The 19,493-nt window shown below is 37.7% G+C and overlaps 1 protein-coding gene across 4 annotated transcripts in view; it reads right to left on the reverse strand.

The window, feature by feature from the left end:
- ZNF385B (zinc finger protein 385B) overlaps window positions 1-19,493 on the reverse strand; it is a 292,597-nt gene that overhangs the window by 107,486 nt on the left and 165,618 nt on the right. The window lies entirely within an intron of this gene.

Genomic DNA, 19,493 nt, shown 5'->3' on the forward strand with positions numbered 1-19,493 from the left:
GCAGCCAGGCAGCCCTTTGCCTGCTGAGCTGTCACCTTCGGTTAACATAGCCGCACTCATTCCAGTATGTTACACCATCAGTTATGTTCTTTCTTCAAACAAAACCCAGTTTCAAACATACTAGGCTGTAAGCCAACCATTTTTCCTCTTCTTTCTTTTAACTTTTAAGATTTATTTTTATTATTTTTTCATTGGAAAGGCGGATATACAGAGAGGAGAGATACAGAGAGGAAGATCTTCCGTCCTATGATTCACTCCCCAAGTGAGCGCAATGGGCCGATACTATGCCGATCCGAAGCCAGGAGCCTCTTCCGGGTCTCCCACACGGGTGCAGGGTCCCAAAGCTTTGGGCCATCCTCGACTGCCTTCCCAGGCCACAGGCAGGGAGCTGGAAGGGAAGCGGGGCTGCCGGGATTAGAACCGGCGCCCATATGGGATCCCGGGCGTGCAAGGCGAGGACTTTAACCACTTGCGCCACCGCGCCAGGTCCTCTTTTAACTTTTAATTCTTTACATAGTGACTGGCATATTTTTTTTCTTTTTTCACTATCCCTTCAATTTCAAAACCTAATGATCTGGCTTCTGATATCTCTAGTCTAAGTCAACCATGTTTGCTTAAAGTTTTTATTTTTTTTTAAGATTTATTTATTTTTATTGGAAAGTCAGATTTAAATAGAGAAGGAGAGACACAGACAAAGATCTTCCATCTGCTGGTTCACTCCCCAAGTGGCTGCAATGGCTGGAGCTGATCTGATCTGAAGCTAGAAGTCAGGAGTTTCTTTCATGTGTTCCAAGTGGGTGGATGCAGGGTCCCAAGTCTTTGGCTTGTCCTTGACTGCTTTCCCAGAGGAGCTTGATGGGAAGTGGAGCAGCTGGGACATGAACAAGGGCCCATATGGGATTGTGGCATGTGCAAGGTGAGGATTTTAGCTACTAGGTTACCATGCCTTGCTGGGCCTTGTTTTAAAGGTTTTTAATCAGTATTTTTTGACCTTTCGTCTACTGACAGATTATGATACAACCTCTAAACTGTCTCCTTCCAACTTTTTGAAATTTATTCATTTCAAGTGCAATTGAGTAAGTGATACGCACACACAGGCACACATAGAGTGAGTGAGAGAGAGAGAGAGACAGAGAAAGAAGAGAGAGAAAGAATCTTTCATCTGCTGCTTTTCTCCTCAAATGTCATGACAGTCTAGATTGGGCCAGGCCAAAGCAAGGATTTAGGGACCTGAGCTACTATTTGATGCCTTGTAGAGTACATGTTATCATGCAGATGGGTTGGGAGCAGAGATGGGACTGGATCTCAAGTACTGATAGGTGATGTAGGCTTCCCAAGCAGAGGCTTAACCTACTGTGCCTTAATCCTACCCTTCACCACTTGTATCCCAGTGGCACCCCAACTTTCACAAAATTAAATGGAAATCCTTGCCCCAACTTCACCTGCTTTTCTAAAATTTCTCAGGTCCTTTTTGCACAGTCTAGCACCAGAGGATTCCAAATATGCACATCCTGATATTTGAAGCTGTGTCTGGCTCTCTTCATTGTCCCAGAATCAAGTAAATTATCTTTATTGCCTTTGTCGCCTCCTTGCCGTTTTCATATACATTGCCACTAACTTCATATAAGTCTTCATTAACTATTCGCTAGCATAATCCTTTAGTTGTTATAGACCCCCAGAAGTCAGAGGAATGCTTAGGAACAGCTGACTAATCACTTTTTATTAAACTATCTTCCATGGCTCCTCCTATAAGTTATAGACTCTAAAATCCAACACACTTGTTTAAATCTCTACTCACACTTATCAACTAGGCAACATTATTGTTATATATTATTAAATGAATTAATTGACATGCCATACCCCAAATTTCTCAGTTGACAGGCAGGGAAAAAAAAAACAGTAATACATCTCTTAAGGAGCTCTGAAGATAAAAAGAACATGCCTTTGGATTCTTACCACATTGTTTAGAACAGTGAAGTGTTTAGTAAATGCCAAGCACCATTATCAGTATTTGCAAAGCCAGCACCATAGAATTTAACTTCAGTGTCTGTGTCCTCAAACTGAACAGAAAACTGTTTTCTCATGTATGCTATAAAACATTTGTTAAACAGAATTTCCTTTCAAAGACAAGGCTCACATCATATTTTTCATTCTGTCTTTGTCCCCTAAGGCAGTGCCTCACACCTGGCAGTTGCTCCTGAAATGTTCACTGCATAAAGTGGTAGTTGCTTCTTGTACATTCTCATATTTCCTCAGGTCTTTCACTTTGTTCTCACTGTCACACCTTCTACTTGATCTTTCCTTTCTCTCCCCTTTCAAATCCCAGTTTCAATGCCATTTCTTCGGAGGAGGCTTCTCTCTTCCCTCAGAAGAAAATATCTTGCTTTTCTTTAAACCTGTGATGTGTTTCATTTACCACTCTATTATAGTACCCCAAACATTCCATTCCATTTTGCTTTACATGTGAATTCTTTCATGGCCCTAAGTTCTTCTGGGCTGGAGATCAGACTTGATTTATTGGGTGCTTAGTCCCATGCCCAAAGAAAAATCCCAATAAAAATGTGGAAGAAATGGATAAGTCTCAGGCATTGCATCTATCTTTTTATTACAGGAACTGCACTGCTATATACTATCTGATCAAAGGTTGTGTCTTCAGTCAATAATTAATATAATCTTCAGAGTATACAGATTGTGAGTATTATAGAAATAAATTTAAGATTGTCCTTTATAAATGGGATGTTCCCATAACTTTGGTTTTAAATGCATTACTCTAGAACTCAGGAGAAGTTCCATAGAAACAAAGTCAAGTATGGGCACTGGATTCCTGGAACTCAGTCCTCAATGGCTGCCTTAGCAGCGGCACAGCCATGCCAACATCATTTTATGAGATTCTGAAAAAGAGGCAATAGCAACTGAGTGCTTATGAAAAGGATTTTTTTCTTGCAAAACAGGAAATAGTTACTTTTATTTATCTTATTTTAACGGATGCATTTATTTACATGAAAGGCAGAGTGAGAGAGCTGGGGTTAGGGAGGGAAAAAGGGAGGGGCAGGAAGAGGGAGAGAGAGGAAGGGAGGGAGAGAGGGAGGAAGAAGGATGCTGTGAGGGGGAGGGAAGAAGGAAGAGAGAGAAAAAAGAGACATAGAGAGAGAAAGGAAGGAAGGAAGTTAAGAACGAAAGAAGGGAGGAAGGGAAGAAGGGAGGGAGGAAGGGAGGGAGGGAGAGAGGGAGGAAAGAAAGAATGAAGGAAGGAAGGAAGGAAGGAAGGAAGGGAGGAAGGGAGGAAGGAAGAAAGGAAGGAAGGAAGGAAGGAAGGAAGGAAGGAAGGAAGGAAGGAAGGAAGGAAGGAAGGAAGGAAGGAAGGAAGGAAGCTTTTCTATTCACTGATTTACTCTCCAAATGGCCACAGTAACCAGGTCTGGGTCTAGTGGAGGCCAGGAGCCAGGAAGGCCATCTGGATTTCTAAAAGGGAAGCATCATCATCTGGTTTTCCAGGTTCATTACTCATAATCTGGACTGGAAATGGAGTGTGTATGACTTGATAGAGTGCTCCATTTGGGATGCTGGCAATGAAACTATGGGCTCAACCCACTGTGCCACCATGTTGTACCATTTTATTTTTTAAATATATACTCAGAAAGCATTAATTAGAATGCAATTTTCAGTATATTTATATAGTTACTTTTCAATGCAAGGATGAATATTATATAGCTAAAGTCTATTTAAAATTTGTTTGTAGATTACAAATTTAGAAAATTATAAAGTTCTATTACCTGAATTTTTAGAAATCAGATGTCACTTTCCTTTTTACTTAACCTTGCTACATCTTAGTTTTCTGGTGTTCATTCTGGGTGGATTTATAATCGGTTGTCTTCTGATGCTTTAGCTTCAGTTCCCTGACAAACACACAATGACCTGCTGACAACTTTTAAATTACATTGATTAAATGGGCTTACTACTTTAAACCAATTCTTTAGTAAGTAAATAATCCCTTTTTAATGGAAAATGAGTGCTTCTCCAATAATCTGGCTTATAAATTCAAATTTTCACAAATTCTGTTACTTAACAGAGACAATCTACAAACAAGCTATCTGTGTGGAAAATGCATTTTCACTGTGACTTTTGCTCCCACTTCAACTGAGCTGGACATTGCAGTGAGTTGAAAAGGGGATCTTAGGTTGTTAAGAAATTGACTGCCTTGGGCATGTGCTATAATGCAGCAGGTTAAGTCACTGACTCTCCAATCAGAGTGCCTGGACACAAGTCCTGCCTCCACTTCCTGTCCAGCTTCCCGCTAATGCACCTGGGATGTAGCAGATGACGGACCAAGTGCTGGTGCTGGTGCTGTGGCATGGTAGGTGAAGTCACCACTTATGATGCCAGCATCCCATCTGGGTACAAGTTCTAGTCCAGGCTGCTCTATTTCCAATCTAGCTCCCTGCTAACTGCCTGGGGAAAACAGTGGAAGAAAGTCACCTCTATGAGGGACCCAGAACAAGCTTCCATTTTCTGGCTTCAGCCTGGCCCTGCCTCAGTCCTTGTGTCCATATGTGGAGTTAACCAGCAAATGGAAGACCTCTCCTTCTCTTTCTCCTTCTTCCTCCCTCTATACAACCTGCCTTTCAAACAAATAACTTCTAAAATAAAATACAAACTTGATCATATGGCATTGTATAATGGCTTCCCACCATAACTGAAATAGAATCAATGACCTTACCTTAGCCTATAGATGCTAATATACAAGATTTGCTTATTTTTAAAACATCATCTCCTGTCCCTGCCTCCCAAGATTAAAGCTTCTTCTCTATCCCGTAAACATGTAAGATCCAACCTCAGCATGGAACCATATTTTCTCCAGTTCAGTTATCATTTCCTTACTGAATCTTTCCATCCACTACTTTACTCTGCTTTATTTACTTTGTAGTTCCCATCTCTAGAATTATCTTGCTTTTGTTTACCTATTCATTATTTCATCTCACTAGAATATACCCTCCAGGAAGACAATGATGGGATTTAGGGGCTGTACTAATTTCTAGAACAGTGTCAGGGCTTTGGGAGGCTCTGAAAGCATATTTCCCATGAATCAAAGACCATACTTTCCCAGCTTTCTCAAGTATGAAGACATTTTTTCTAGCATCAAATGGTTTCAAGGCCTTCTCAATAGTATTATTGCTGTTAATGCTTTATTAATATCATTGACCATGTTAAATACTGCTATGAAGTGAGTTAAGTGAAGTGGTGTCTTCCTATTTTAGTAGGGCTAACATATTTGGCCAAAAAAAAAAAAAACCTGGATAAGTGTGAGACACAGTATATGTTTAATCATTTCCATTTAGAGGAGCATGAGCATCCTCAAGCTTCTCATGGCTGATGCAGATGGAGATCTGAGAAATGGCAACAGTCCTAGTTAGAACTTCTCAAGACAAAGATAAGCACAAATCCTATAAACAGCCTATCCTAAACTATAAGGATAAACTAACTTATTACAGCATAGAACATGGCAGACAGGAAAGGTTGCTGTCAACATGAAACTAACACACATCTCTATACACTGCTTTACAATAACTAATATGAACAAAGCATTTATTGTTTGGTAACATTGTCTTAAACACTATTAGTATACCCAGTCTACAAATTAGCACAGCAAAGGAAGAACTTATCATTTCCTCCATTCTCTAGATGAAAAAATAGGACACACACAAAATAACTATCTTGCTCTAGGTCATCAAGTGATTTAGGTGGAGTTCAAATTCACAGGCTTTCGCCCCAGGATCCATACTTTCATCATATGCTAAGCTGCTCTTATTACTAAGAATAAACCATCAATACACAAATACAATAGCACTTGTACCATCCACAGCACAAAAGAACAAAACACATGTCAGATGTCAATTACTCCTAACTATGCATACTTCACCCCCCATTCTCCATTCTCCAGTAGCATTACACTCATGATTGCCAAAAAAAAAAAAAAGCCTGAAAAACTTAGCAGCAAGTGACTTTATGAAGCAGTTCCATATCATATGGGAGATCATGAGGAAAATCTAAATGAAATGCCAAATTCACTGTGCCTTTTTCATCACTGTGAAAACAGCATGATTTTCTAGGACACACTGAGAAGTAAGACTGAGGTGATAAGACGACAAATCTTAAAATGACTGGAAGCCAAAAATAGATTTGTGAGCATATTTCCAACTTGCCGAGTGTTCTATTTTAATGTGCTTAGAACATGGGGACATAGACCTTAACACACAGAGTCTTTGAGGGTGCAAGTTATGGTGATTTCTGCATAGCCATGGTTCAGGCTGTTTATGAAGAAAGGTCAATACTAGTTTAAATCATCAAGAGAGAATTCCAATAGGACTGAGTGTGCTCTGTCGTTTACATGAGGTCCTTTATTTGCTTTCTTCATGTCAAAGAAATGAGCTAGCAGGAACAAGTCAAACTTGAGTTGAGTCTACTGAGCACAGTCTCTGTTGTGTAACATGACCCTTATGTAATAAATCTTTCGGGAAGCAGGACTTCTTTTCTGAATGGGGCCTGTCTTCACTTTTCTCATGTAAGACTTGGCAAGTGGGACACTCTGAGTCTGACAGGTCACTACTTTGCTCCTCAGCTGACAACTCTTTTATACAGATGTCAGCTGGAAACTTCTACAGGGTCACGTAGGGGATCAGAGCTTTTGAATCATGTCCCAGCTCTCCACCCAATCTGCTGCATCCCAACAGCAACCCATCAAGCCCACATGTTGCTCCAGCTCCAGAGAGAAGGCACAATGCGTGAGATGGGGAAGAGCTTGCTGTGCAAAGGGTTTTTTTTTTGAGAAGGCTGGCTGATGAAGAGACATCTTGGCATCCCTGTGATGTAGTTATGTTTAAATAGTTGGGAGCTTGGACATAAGTGTGAAGGAGTTGGGGGTCTTCTGTAGAAGCTTTAGACACATCTCACATCAAATTTTGATTCTATAATTTTTTTTGTAACAAAATGGGAACTTTATTTGGATTCTTTTTTTAAAAAATTTTGAATTTTATGTTAAAATTCCATAGGGTATGATGAAGAAATTTTGGAGAACTGCTTCGTTTCTGAGTCTTACTTTTTGCATCAGAAAGGCTGATAAGAAAAACAATAGAACACATGTATGACGCTTGGCACAGTATCTGGCATAGTGTATCATCTCAATAAATGCTAATTTGCTCTTTATTTCTACAAGTCTGAAGAGGGCCAGGTGTTAGAGTTCAAAGTTAGAAAAGCTGCCAAAATCTTCAACATATTCTACTTCCACTGGCTTTGTCTTTGTGCTGGAATTCTGAAAATAAGATCCACAGAATACTCACTGTCAAGGAAATTTATGGAAATATTCATGCTCACTCATTATGAAGAGAAAAATTGTTTGTAATCAGTTTCCTAAAAATTATAGGATTCTAAGATATTAAAAATTCCTGCATAAATTTCTGGAAAGTTGCAAAGTGAATATATTTCTTAGAAATGGAATTTAATTCTAGTGTACAGAAGAATTCTATAAGTAATAGACTGTACAATGAATCTTTTCATAGCACAAATACTTTTTCATAAACTGCCAAGTTTCAGAAACTGCAAGTTTAATCCAGATTTTTTTCTGATTGTTTTTAGGATACTGAGATATTAATATATCAGGGTTACTGAGAATAGAACATACAATAGTATTACATTCCTAGTAGCTGACCTCCATTAACAAGTTACACATAGTCTGAGGAGGTCAAGTTGAAGTTCAATATAAACTAAAAAAGAACTCCAAAGTTCATGCTCTTAACAGAATCTCTGCTCCAAATATCTAATTTTGTAGATGAAGAAATTGAGGTTTTGAGAGGTTATACGACTTGCCCAAAGTCATCATAGTAGTTATGGACAATGAAGAATAACAGCTGTAAAAATAATGACTGCGATTATGGTGATGATGACAGCACTATGATCCATGGAGCATTTACTTCAGCTAAGCCTTTTAAAGACTTTAACCTCATGTACTTTTACTACAACCCTGAAGGAAGATTTCATTACCTCTATTCAGCAGATGAAGCACCCTGCCCAGAGCGTCACAGTTAGTAAATGCCCAACTGAAACTCAAAGCAGCTCTCAACTCAGAGCCCTCATTTGGCTCAAGACTGCACTCTTAAATGGTACTTGAAATTGCTTTCCAAAACACAACAGAACAGTTACGTGGTCTTGGAATATAAACAATTAAGAAATTAGTTAGGAAAGAGTTTACCTGCCACTCTTAAGACAGGTGTATGTATCTGGATGAGGCTTTTAAAAAATATAATATTAAATAGTTTCTGATAATGTTGCACCTGATAGTTACACAATGTGAGTACCATCTGGAAAGTGCGTGCAGGTCATCTCTTCCTTGCAGCATCATTCTTAGATAAAACCTTTCTGGAGATGTCCTTTCACAGTCTATTGGCCAAAAGGATTGATCCATATAAAGTCTATGTTGTTCCCAGAACCTTCTTCTAACTGCATTCTGAGCATACAGGACTCCGTAAAATCACACGCTAATGGTCTGGAAGTATGTTCAGGGCCGGCACAGGTCTGTTTTCTGCACGCCTTCCTCTGAGGCGGTCTTGTGAGTGACCATAGTGGGGCTGACTCAGAATGTGTAGAGGAGGATGAGAGCAGGGCAGGAGAATCCTTCTGCATCTCATATTCTGGCTCAGCATCTGAGGTGTCCAGGAATTCTGAAATAACACCTGCTACTCTCAGGGTTTATAAATGCATATATGCTTTTTAAAAATTTTATAATTCCATAGGCTTTAAGATTTGCCTTACCCCCTTCTTAAATTCCCTCCCCTCAACTGATTTCCTTCACATATTACAATAGTATAGTTCTTCATAAGCAGTCATAAATTTATCACTCTGCTATTAAACTGTGTCCTGACATTTGCTGGTACAGACAATGGCAGATAGTCCAGCACCCTATTATGAAAGTATATCAAACTCATTGGGAGTTCATCTTTGATTTGAAAGTAGAGGTGCATACTGTACTGTATCTTCACATCTGGATATGATAGTCTCTATTACACAGTTATGATACATTCCCTTAAGTGAGAAACCATATAATAAAATCAACAACAACAATAATTGGAATAAAGTTTAAAAATTTATAGTACCATAGAATTAAGTAACATGCTACCGAATAACCAATGTGTTGATGAAGAAATGATAAAGAAAACACAATAGCTTCTTGGCAAAAATGATGTTATTGTGTGATCTATGAGTCAGTGAAGAATATAAATAAATATTTTTCAAACTGATGGAATAAAATACTGTATTTTATAAGATATTGACTTGACCTTTCACTTTAAAATAAAATTCTATAGGTATCAACTTGTATATTTGTTAAGCTATCTCAGCTGCTAGGAAAAAATACAAAAGATCAAAGGGGAGGGTCTGTTATTGAAAACAAGTTTGCTGAAAATGAAGCCTACAATTTTGCTCAATATTGATGAATATTAGTTTGTATTAGTCATTAAAACTGTATCAAATGCAGATTTAGGTCTTTTGAGAAATCTAATATTTATGCTAAAATCTAAATTTTAAAGTTATTTTAAAACTTTTTAACAACTTGCTACATGATATTTTTGGTATAAACAACAGAAATCAATACTACGTAAGGAAAAAACAAAACAAAATAAAAGATGAGAAAGCTTTCATGGTTTTCATCAATATTTTAAGCAAGCTCAGAGGCAAAAAGTAAGTCTTATGTCAGCAAGCCAAGGTTGCTCATTTCTAATGAATTTGAGACTTTGGATAAACGTACTAATTTCTTAATATTTATTCAGTTTGCTTGTGAATAAGATACAAGGAGAATGAAAATAAACTCACTAAAATCCCACAAGAAATAAAGTTTATAATGAGCTCTGATGTTCATCTCATAAAAAGTATAGTATTATCAACAAATTCACCTTGTTTTCTCTTTATACAAGACTGTATCCAGGTGGACAAAAAGAAATGGTTTTCAACATCCTTCATATACTCTGATGCTCTTTAAAATCAATAACAAAATCTCTACCTAGGAGGACTAGGCAAATAAAAATGAAAAAACTAGTGCGTTCTAATAGAAATACTACCTTTATCTGGATCAAGGGGTTTGAATCATACACATAAGCTTCATTTTACAGGGTGTCAGACACAGCCAAACTACAATGTATTCAAGAGTAAAACAGAATTGCACCTTTTTTTTTGTGGAGAAAATAAAAATCAGGACTACTAGTAATTGAACGGGCAGCATTGTCCTTGTTTAGAATAATACATCACTTCAGTACAATAAAGTAAGCATTGCTGTTGGTCTCTCAAAGTTAGCGTGAATAAGAAAATACAAAGTTCTTGAAAGTAGAACCTATACTACTTCTATGTCTGTCTGGCTGTGAGCAAGGCATTTGTTTTGTACTGAACAAGAAGCAAAGTGAGCTAAAAGATAATTCTGGCTAAACCGTGGGAAAGTCTACTGGCTAGCCACAAAAATACCAAATTGTTGAAATACCTCAGCAAATGAATTATGGCTACTTAAAGAAGACAGTCATTCAAAGGCATGAAGTTAGATGAGAGCAATACTAAGGCAGCTAATCCCAAGCCATAGTTGCAGTCAGAAAAAACACATTTCTCACATGGCATACATGGGGACCATTTCAGTGATCTCTGCTGTATTGTTCATTTACATAATATTTTATTGTCTCATGATAAAGGCTAGTTCCTTTGCTAGAGAAGAAGTTGGAAGAAAATACTTAACAGATAGCTTCAAGCATCTTTCTTATGGGAAGCAAAAAATCCAGGAAAAAACTGGATATGGAAATATATGAAGGAATAGAAGGTAATAATTATCTGCAAGTAGACAACTACGACATAGAGACAAGACATATATTAGTAGGCTGACCCAATGAAAACGAGTACTTCTCATACACGTTTCAGAATAAATGATGAACAGCAAGTAGGCTACCCAAGCATGCTAGATTGAAGGAGACTTACTTTCTGAGACCAACATTAACGAGAAAAAAGCCAAAGATAATTCTAGAGAGGAGGTCTTGTCATAATTTCTTGTGCCATTTAAGATTCTTCTGTTATTATTAGAAAATACAAACTTGATTTTGTATCACATACCTAAATTTCATAGTGAAATATAAAGTTTCTTTAATAACATGTCAAAATACATATGAATACAGTTAATTCCAAATATAAGATCTATTATTGTGATCCTCTAATTACACAGAGCTGGAATCTACTTTAGATAGGAACTTTGCCGGAGCACGCTAGTATATTTTTGGTAGAAAATGTGGCAACTGGGTCTGTACGCTCTTATAATTAATTTCAGGGAAAAAAAAAACTCAGGCTAATGTAAGGTTTTATTAAGACTTTAAAAACTGTGTAACTTGCTATTCTTATCAGGAAAAATATAATTGATTTAATAAAAGTGTGAATAGTTACATTTCTTTAGTTTAAAATAGATTATTAAGATGGGTACTAGTTTTGTCCAGAGTAAGGAAAATAATGAATAAGGTAATTGCATCGTAGTTGACTTGACAGTCTTCATTATAAACAAAAAGTTGGTAGCTATGAGTTAATATCAATGTGCTCATGCTTCTGGAACTTTTCTTGGGCTGGTATATTTAGCTCTCATAATGTTGTGACATTGACATATGCCCATTTTCACAGTAAGAAATCAATAAGTTTTAAAATAATTTTTCTCTGCTCCAGCGGTTACTACTTAATTACATAACTATATGCTATTATTGATGGCTAGACATTATAGACATTAATCATCTTCCTTAACTAGAGACAGGTTTCTGAATGCAGGATGGATGTGTATGTATCTATGTGCACACATCCATACATGATATGAAACAGTGAAAATGAAAAATGCCTCACACAATGTTTACACAGTCAAGTATCACAGAATTCCATTCATAAGCTCTAGTCTATTTATCTACTCTCAAATATTTATGAAACATTTGAGATACAGCCAGGCCATATGTTAATTCTGAGTAAAACACAGTATCTTCTCTAATTGGGAAAAGAAAGCAAACAAAGGTGAGAAAACAAATTCTGAGTGCACCTCCTAGGTTCAGCCATACACAAGCTAACATAATGATTACATTCATCTTGCCCTCCCAAAACCAAACCAACGCAGGATGTGGGTGCTGTCTTTCCAACTGCACACTCTGACACCATTTTTGAGGTATAGAAAAAAGTAATTTTACTTTACAATCTACCTCACTTATGCACATATTCATAGCTTCCTTGACTAGATATTCAGAACCATTGTGAACCAACTTAAGGCTTTACTACAGCAAATTTCAATCAAGATGCTTAGAGTAGATCATATTCAATACCTAGGGGCAAGCTGTTCTTTTGCCTTTCAAGGTCATTAGACTCTGTTCTTGAAGACTGAAAATCACATTGACCCTTCACTGTTTGTCCAGCTGATCACTAATCAGAGGTAATGACATTTACACTGCTAATAAGCTTTGCTTCAGATGTGTTAACTCAGGTTGGTATAGTTTCTTCTATCCTAGTAAAGCTTATTTGGCCTATTACATGGAAGTTTAACTAGAATTAATTATCTGAATAAGAACAACTCCTTACTTCTACATTCAAAAATGCACATGGATATTAAAACAAGAGATGATTGAAATTCCTTAATTACCTATTCCATATTAAAATCAGGACAGATGTGCAAAACAGATTAAAGCATGTGTTGTTAATTTATCCTAAAATGTACATTAAATTGCTTGACAAATCTGGGCACATTAGGTGAGTACCATCTAGTCATCACAGTTCACACAATGTTATGTGATAATGACCTCTTACATCAGGTTTATAGAGTCAGACTAACAAAATATATGCATTTTAATGGAGAATAAATTCTGGCTAATGTGAAGAAAAATTGGAAATCTATTAATTGTCTTTTGCATTCAAATTTGAGCAGCTAAATGTTTATTTAATGTCTCTTTGATCACAGTTATTGGCATACATCGAATGCTATTGGCTTAACAGTGTGAGATGAAAAATGAGAATTCCAGATTCATGTTCTTTGTCAATAAGGAGTAAATTACAAGCTAGAGAAGTAAAAAAAAAAAAAAAACAAAAAACTGCCTTTCTTAGAATGTAGCTAATAATTCTTTTTTAAATGTATGATTATGATTATTATTTTATGATACAGTTCCATAGGATCTGGGATTTCCCATCCCCCTCCCCAAGTAATTCTAAAAGACTATAATAACTATTTTATTCATTTAAAAGGCAAAGAGAGAGAGAGATAGAGGGAAGGAGAGAGAGGGAAAAAGAGAGAAAGGAGGAGGGAGAGAGACAGCGAGATTGATCTTATCTTCTGGGTCACTCTCCAAATGCTAGAATTCTAATAGGCTACACCCAGGGACCATGAACCAAATGCAGCTCATTCACAGGAGCGGCAGGTACACAAGTATTTGAGCTATTACCTGCTGCCTCTTGGTGCATGTCAGTAGGAAGGTGGACTCAGTAGTTGAACCAGGACTCAACCCTAGCACTGGAATGGAATGCAAGCATCCTGCATCTTAACTGCTGTGCCAAAAGTTTGCCCTACTAACAGCAATTTAAAATTACTGCCATTTACTTACTATTTTAATATCTTGTTTAAATAGGTATGAATAAATATATAAACAAATGCATACACTCATATTTTGAAATTATAGGATTACTCATATCTGAATAAAATCAAGATTATAAATTTGATAACACTTATAATTTTTCAGGGCTTCGAGCTCAGTGAATAGCTCACATACCTTCAATATTACTTTATGCTAAAGTACCAGAACACATAAATTTTGTTTCAGAATTAAGTTCAATGAAATGGGATTTGATATATGGTCAACAATAACCCACAATTTTGAAACATTTTCTTGGTAGCATGCACTTTGTTAAGTAATTTCCATTACTTTCTGTAGTTTAATTTTCATTAGAACCCTAGGAGATGGACTCTGGTTTTTCCCTCATCACAGAGAAGGCTGAGGAATTTTAGGGCGTTAAACACCTTTCACACTTTTTGCTAATAAATGAGAGAACTGCATGGAAACCAAACTTTAGTGATTCCAAAGTAACACACAAAGCAAAACAAAACAAAACAAAACAAAACAAAACAAAACAAAGTAAAGCAAAGCAAAACAAAAACAACTCAGCTTGTATTTGATCTAATGCAATTTAGAAATCTGAAAGCATCAAATGCATTCTCCACGCTAATCAATCAAGGATTAACTCTGAGACCTTAGGGAAATCACTGAATGTCTCCAAACTCCAATTTTTCAGACACAATGAGCTATCCCAACAACTCTCATATAGCTATCAGGAGGATTCAAGAGATAACGTTAAGAAAACTGTAGAGTACTCCACAAACACTGCTTCATCACATGGCAATATCTAAAAACTTTATAGCTCCCAAGATAGTCTATAGCATAGAATTAAATGATATTAAACCAGAGATATCATTAGAGGGAGAGTTTGGGAAGTTACAGGGGCAATATTTTCTTGCAATACAGGAAACTTCAGGCAGGTCCAGTATGGTACAGCACAAGTACTAGAAGAAAGCCTTCCACCTAGTAGAGATCACAACAAAAGAAAGGACAACTAATGGTCTGGACTGAATATGTTCCCCACAAAATCATATACTGAAGCCTAATGCCCAGTGCCAAATGAGAAGAACATAAAAGCTAAATGATGTTAAAAGAGGAAGGCCCTAGCCCAATAGGATTCAAGCCCTTACAAGAAGAGGAAGAGATGCCAGAGTTCTCTGTGACATATGAGGACACAGCAAAGGGACCTACTGCGAACCAGAATGACAGCCATGACCAGAAGCTGAATTAGCACAGCCTTCACCTTGGACTTCACAGTCACCAGAAATGTGAGGAATAAATTTCTGTTCAGCAACTCTGTGGTATTCTGTTATGGCAGCCCAGGCAGTCAAACAGAACCAGTATCATGTTCACCCCTTAGGTTGCCAATGTCACCCAAACAGCCCGGCCAATTAAATCCTGCCCAGTTGCCAGTTGGGCAATGTAGTTTGTATAAATCACATGTGGAGCTGACAACCTGGGGGTTGTGGCTCATGGAATGTAAGAATGTCCTAGGCAAGGTTAGCATGAATGGGATTCAGTAAAAACCACTTTGCCAGGAACAAAACTAAGTTTAAGATCCTCAGAAAAAACTAAAAGCAACGAAATCAAACTAAGAAAAACAAAAAAGAATAACAGTGTATTTCTACATGTTACTACAAGATATTGTAAAAAAAAAAAACTTCATACAAAGAAAACAGAAAAGTCTGATTAATAAAAATATCTCTATACTAAAACAAGTAGTTGACTGTGTGCCTTTCCTTCTGCATCAAAACACGGTTCCTTCTACATTAATCTGCCATGGTTTCCCGAGCTGTAAGGGAAACAAGCTGAAGTTGTTGCATATAACAATAAACACACTTGAGAAAATTTACTTTGCAACTTCTTTTCCTGGGGATGAATCTAAATCTTGGGAGCTGTGTTTTAATTTAACAGAAGAAAGTTTTCAAATGCAAGCATAGCTTCCTAGAAAGGATTATCCTACAAGCTGAGCAATTTGAAATCATTCTTTGAAAAAAAATTAACTCCACTTACCTTCTGCTTACACAGAATGCTATTTGGTGAACCTTACTGGTCCTCTGTGAGGCATTATTCTATGCACTTAAGTCAGCCACAGTATATTATTTTGCAAGTCACCATGGACCATGGTGCCAGAACTATGAACTTGGCATACTTCCCTGTTAAAAATCAATATATAAGGCCTGCTGTGGTACCCTAGTGGCTGATGTTCTCGCTTTGCATACGCCAGGATCTGTTATGGGCGCTGGTTCTAATCCTGGTGGTCCTGCTTCCCATCCAGCTCCCTGTCTGTGGCTCAGGAAAGCAGTCCAGGAAGGCTCAAAGCCTTGGGACTCTGCACCTAAGTGGGACACACAAAAAGAAGCTCCTGGCTCCTGGCTCCAGATTGGCTCAGCTCCGGCTGTTGCAGCCTCTTGGGGAGTGAATCAGTGGACAGAACATCTTCTCTGTCTTTCCTCCTCTCTGCATATCTGTCTTTCCAATAAAAATAAACAAACCTTTCAAAAACTGTGTGTGTGTGTGTTTCCAGTTTCCTTTACTGGTACAAAGGCTACTAGGTTGTAGCCAATGAGATGTGAGTGGAAGTAATGACTACTGACTGCATCATGACTTCCAGCAGGAAGGGTGTGCTTGCTCCACATTTCCTCCTTCCTATAACATGAAATGGTGAACTGGAGATGAGCCGAGCCTTGTAAAAAGAGGACGTTGACCAGAGGAGCAACAAAACGTAGTTGTCTGAGCTGCCAACAAACTGTCATGACTGCTCATAGACATGAGAATCACTGGATTCTCAAGCTGTTTTAAAAACACTATTTGGTCCAGTATTTTCATTAAAAGAGGATTGTGAATATATCACACAAAATACTACTACTTCAGTTTTACTAGCAAATTTAGGTTTAGTTAAATTTAGACAGCTTAAACAACTTCCTTATCATCAAGAAGGGAGTAAGTGGTAAGGCTGTGATTTTAATCAAGTGCTTTTCCTGTTACATCTCCTCTGTACCAACAGAGAAAATTACTGATGTGTAGAAAATTAGAACTGTGTAGCTTTCTAATCCCTGATCTATTAATCTAACATGTTGATTAAAAAAAGCTTCAGTTTTCTTTCATCAGGGCTCTAAACTCTTATTTTCCCAATAAAGACCCTGGCAGTCAATGCCCTACTCCTGTAGGACCTATCCCTCATTAGACACATCGCAGTAGGAAAATTACCAAGAAAACCATACTGACTGTCTAGGACTTTGACATGCAAAGCTAGGATGGATGCTCTTCCAGTAACAGGTGAATACATTGCAATAACACAGCAAAAGAGATGCAGAGTAGAAGGACTTCTGGGTACATTTCCCTCCTAAGTATTCTCCTTAGAGATCCCATTAGATTTTAGCACATAGTGGGAGCAAACTCGATGGAGTTCCTTTGAGCATGCAGACTATGGTTAAATGCATTTATTATAGATAATGCCTTATACACATTAACCTAACAAGTTTTCAATGTGCCTCAGCAACTTGTGTCAGCATAATATGGAATACTTTTAACTATAAGGAAAAATGAAGACTATATAGACTGTTTTCATACATTCCCCACTTCATTCTCTGTTCATTATTGTGGCCCATTCATCAATATTAAGAAACTAATACTGTTTTAACAGACAAATATTGCAACAGTTTTATCATAGGTAGTTTTTTCAAAGATCCCTAGTGTATGTCTGAGTGTGAATAATACTCAAACCTGTTACTTAATACCTTTTCCACCTTTTTCTAAAATAGTCTCTAATTTGTTTGAAAAGTAGAGCTACAGAGAGAGTGAGAGACAGAAATTGAAAAATAGAGAGACAGAGAGAGAGACCATTTTTTCACTGGTTCACTCCCCCAACTAGCTGCAACTGTGAGTGCTAAATGTTTGAATCTGAGTTACCTACAGGATCACCAGACTTTCATTTCTGAAACACAGGGGCAAAGGAGAATGAACACTATGGAGACACAGAAGCCACACATGGATGAACTGGCTCATAGAGAGAAGAGTTTGAAAGAGGAGTATGTAGACCTGACAGTGACAAAGTAGACAGAGGTGAGGGGAAATCAGGGCAATTCTGATGTCACAGAGGGCAACTGAGGACAGTTTCATAAACACGGCATAAAGGTCAAGTAAGATGAGGAGTGAAACATCTTGTGGAGCTGGAAAGAAGGAGTTCATTGGTGGCCTTTGCTGGAGTCACCTTATTGGTGTATTCTGGAAAGCAGCCAGCATACAGTGGGATGGAATGGACAGGAAGAGATTAAGGGGAGATAATTTCAAGACACTTGGCAGAACCTACTGGAATGCAACAAGGTCAGTTATTACAGTGCGATAAGTAATAAATACATCCAGGGTAAAAGCAAAAGGTCTGTTTTTAAAAAACAAAATGTCTGAGTTTGGATTTTAGGTTAGCATTAGTTGTGAATACTGTTTCCACGCTGCACTTGTTTCCGAATTCCGTAAGTATTTCTCATAAGCTATCTCATGGAATTCAGAATGCATGTACAACTAGATTGCTTTGTCTATCTGTAGTATGCCACATGATTCAGGGTGACTTGCTAGGACCTATTTATGTGTCCATAATATAAATAATGGCCTTCTGAATAAAGGCCTAACTTTAAAACTTGAATCATTTGATACTAACATTAAGCTCACTTTAAAAGCTGGATGATCTCAATAGTTTAGAACAAGAATTTAAAAACAGTAAGTAATTGTATCAAGTTCTAAAAGCATATTTCCATTGTTTGTTTGTGAAAACATTTCTTGAAGGGCTGGTGTTTTGGTTCAATAGGTTCAGCCACCACTTGCAATGCTGCTATGCCATGTGAGCACTCATTTGACTCTCAGCTACTCCATTTCTGATCCAGCTTCTCGCTTATGTGTGGAAGATATCCCAAGCACCAGGGACACTGCCACCATGTGGCAGACCCAGAAGGAGATACAGGCTCCCAGTTTCAGCTTTCCAGAAACATTACCCTTCTTTTTCTCCCTCCATCTCCTGACTCTACCCCTGTCAGTAACTCTGCTATTTAAATAAATAAATAAATGTTTAAAAAATACTTTGGGACCAATAAAGTGGCTTAACAGATTAATCCTCTGCCTGCTAATGCTGGGATCCCTAATAGGTGCTCGTTTGTGTCCTAGATGCTTCACTTCTATTCCAGCTCCCTGCTCATAACCAGGAGAAGCGGTAGATGATGGTACAAGTGCTTGAGACCCTGGGGAAGCTCCTGGCCTTAGGTTTTGGATCAGCTCAATTCTAGCCATTGTGGCTACTTGGGGAGTGAATCAGAGAATGGAAGATTACTCTGTCTCTCCTTTTCTCTGTAAATCTGCCACTCAAAAAAAAATCTTCAAAAAAAATCTTCTTGAATTTAAAGATCTGATGATGTAATCTAGCAGTCTTGGAATAACTGAACCATGAGAGGTATAAGCTGATGTGATGCTAAAAACCTTTATCCTCTTTCCTCCATCCTTATCCATTTAGTGATTTACTGTAATCACTTCCTTTACATCTTGTAGCTCTTTCTCTTCCATTCCTGAGTTGCTGCTTTCACCTGTAGCATCTCTCATATGCCTTTCCAACAGTCTCTTAACCAGTTTCCCAGCCTGTCATCTTGGTCCTGGCTAAGCCTTTGCCATACTCACATATATGAATGGTTTGCCAACTCTGCTTAGGATCCGGTCTTGCCTCAGAACAAAATCAAGAACGGCTATTTCCATTTGTTGCAAATCATCATTTGCTTATTTCAACTTATACTTACATTCCAGCCATAAAGGTCTGCTACTGGTCTTGGAGTTTTATGCTAAGCTCCATCTACAAGCCTGTGCTCTTACACTCTTCAT

Source organism: Ochotona curzoniae, unplaced genomic scaffold (genome assembly GCF_017591425.1).
Source record: "Ochotona curzoniae isolate NIBS_2020 unplaced genomic scaffold, NIBS_Ocur_1.0 contig_2210, whole genome shotgun sequence".
Lineage (NCBI taxonomy): Eukaryota > Metazoa > Chordata > Mammalia > Lagomorpha > Ochotonidae > Ochotona > Ochotona curzoniae.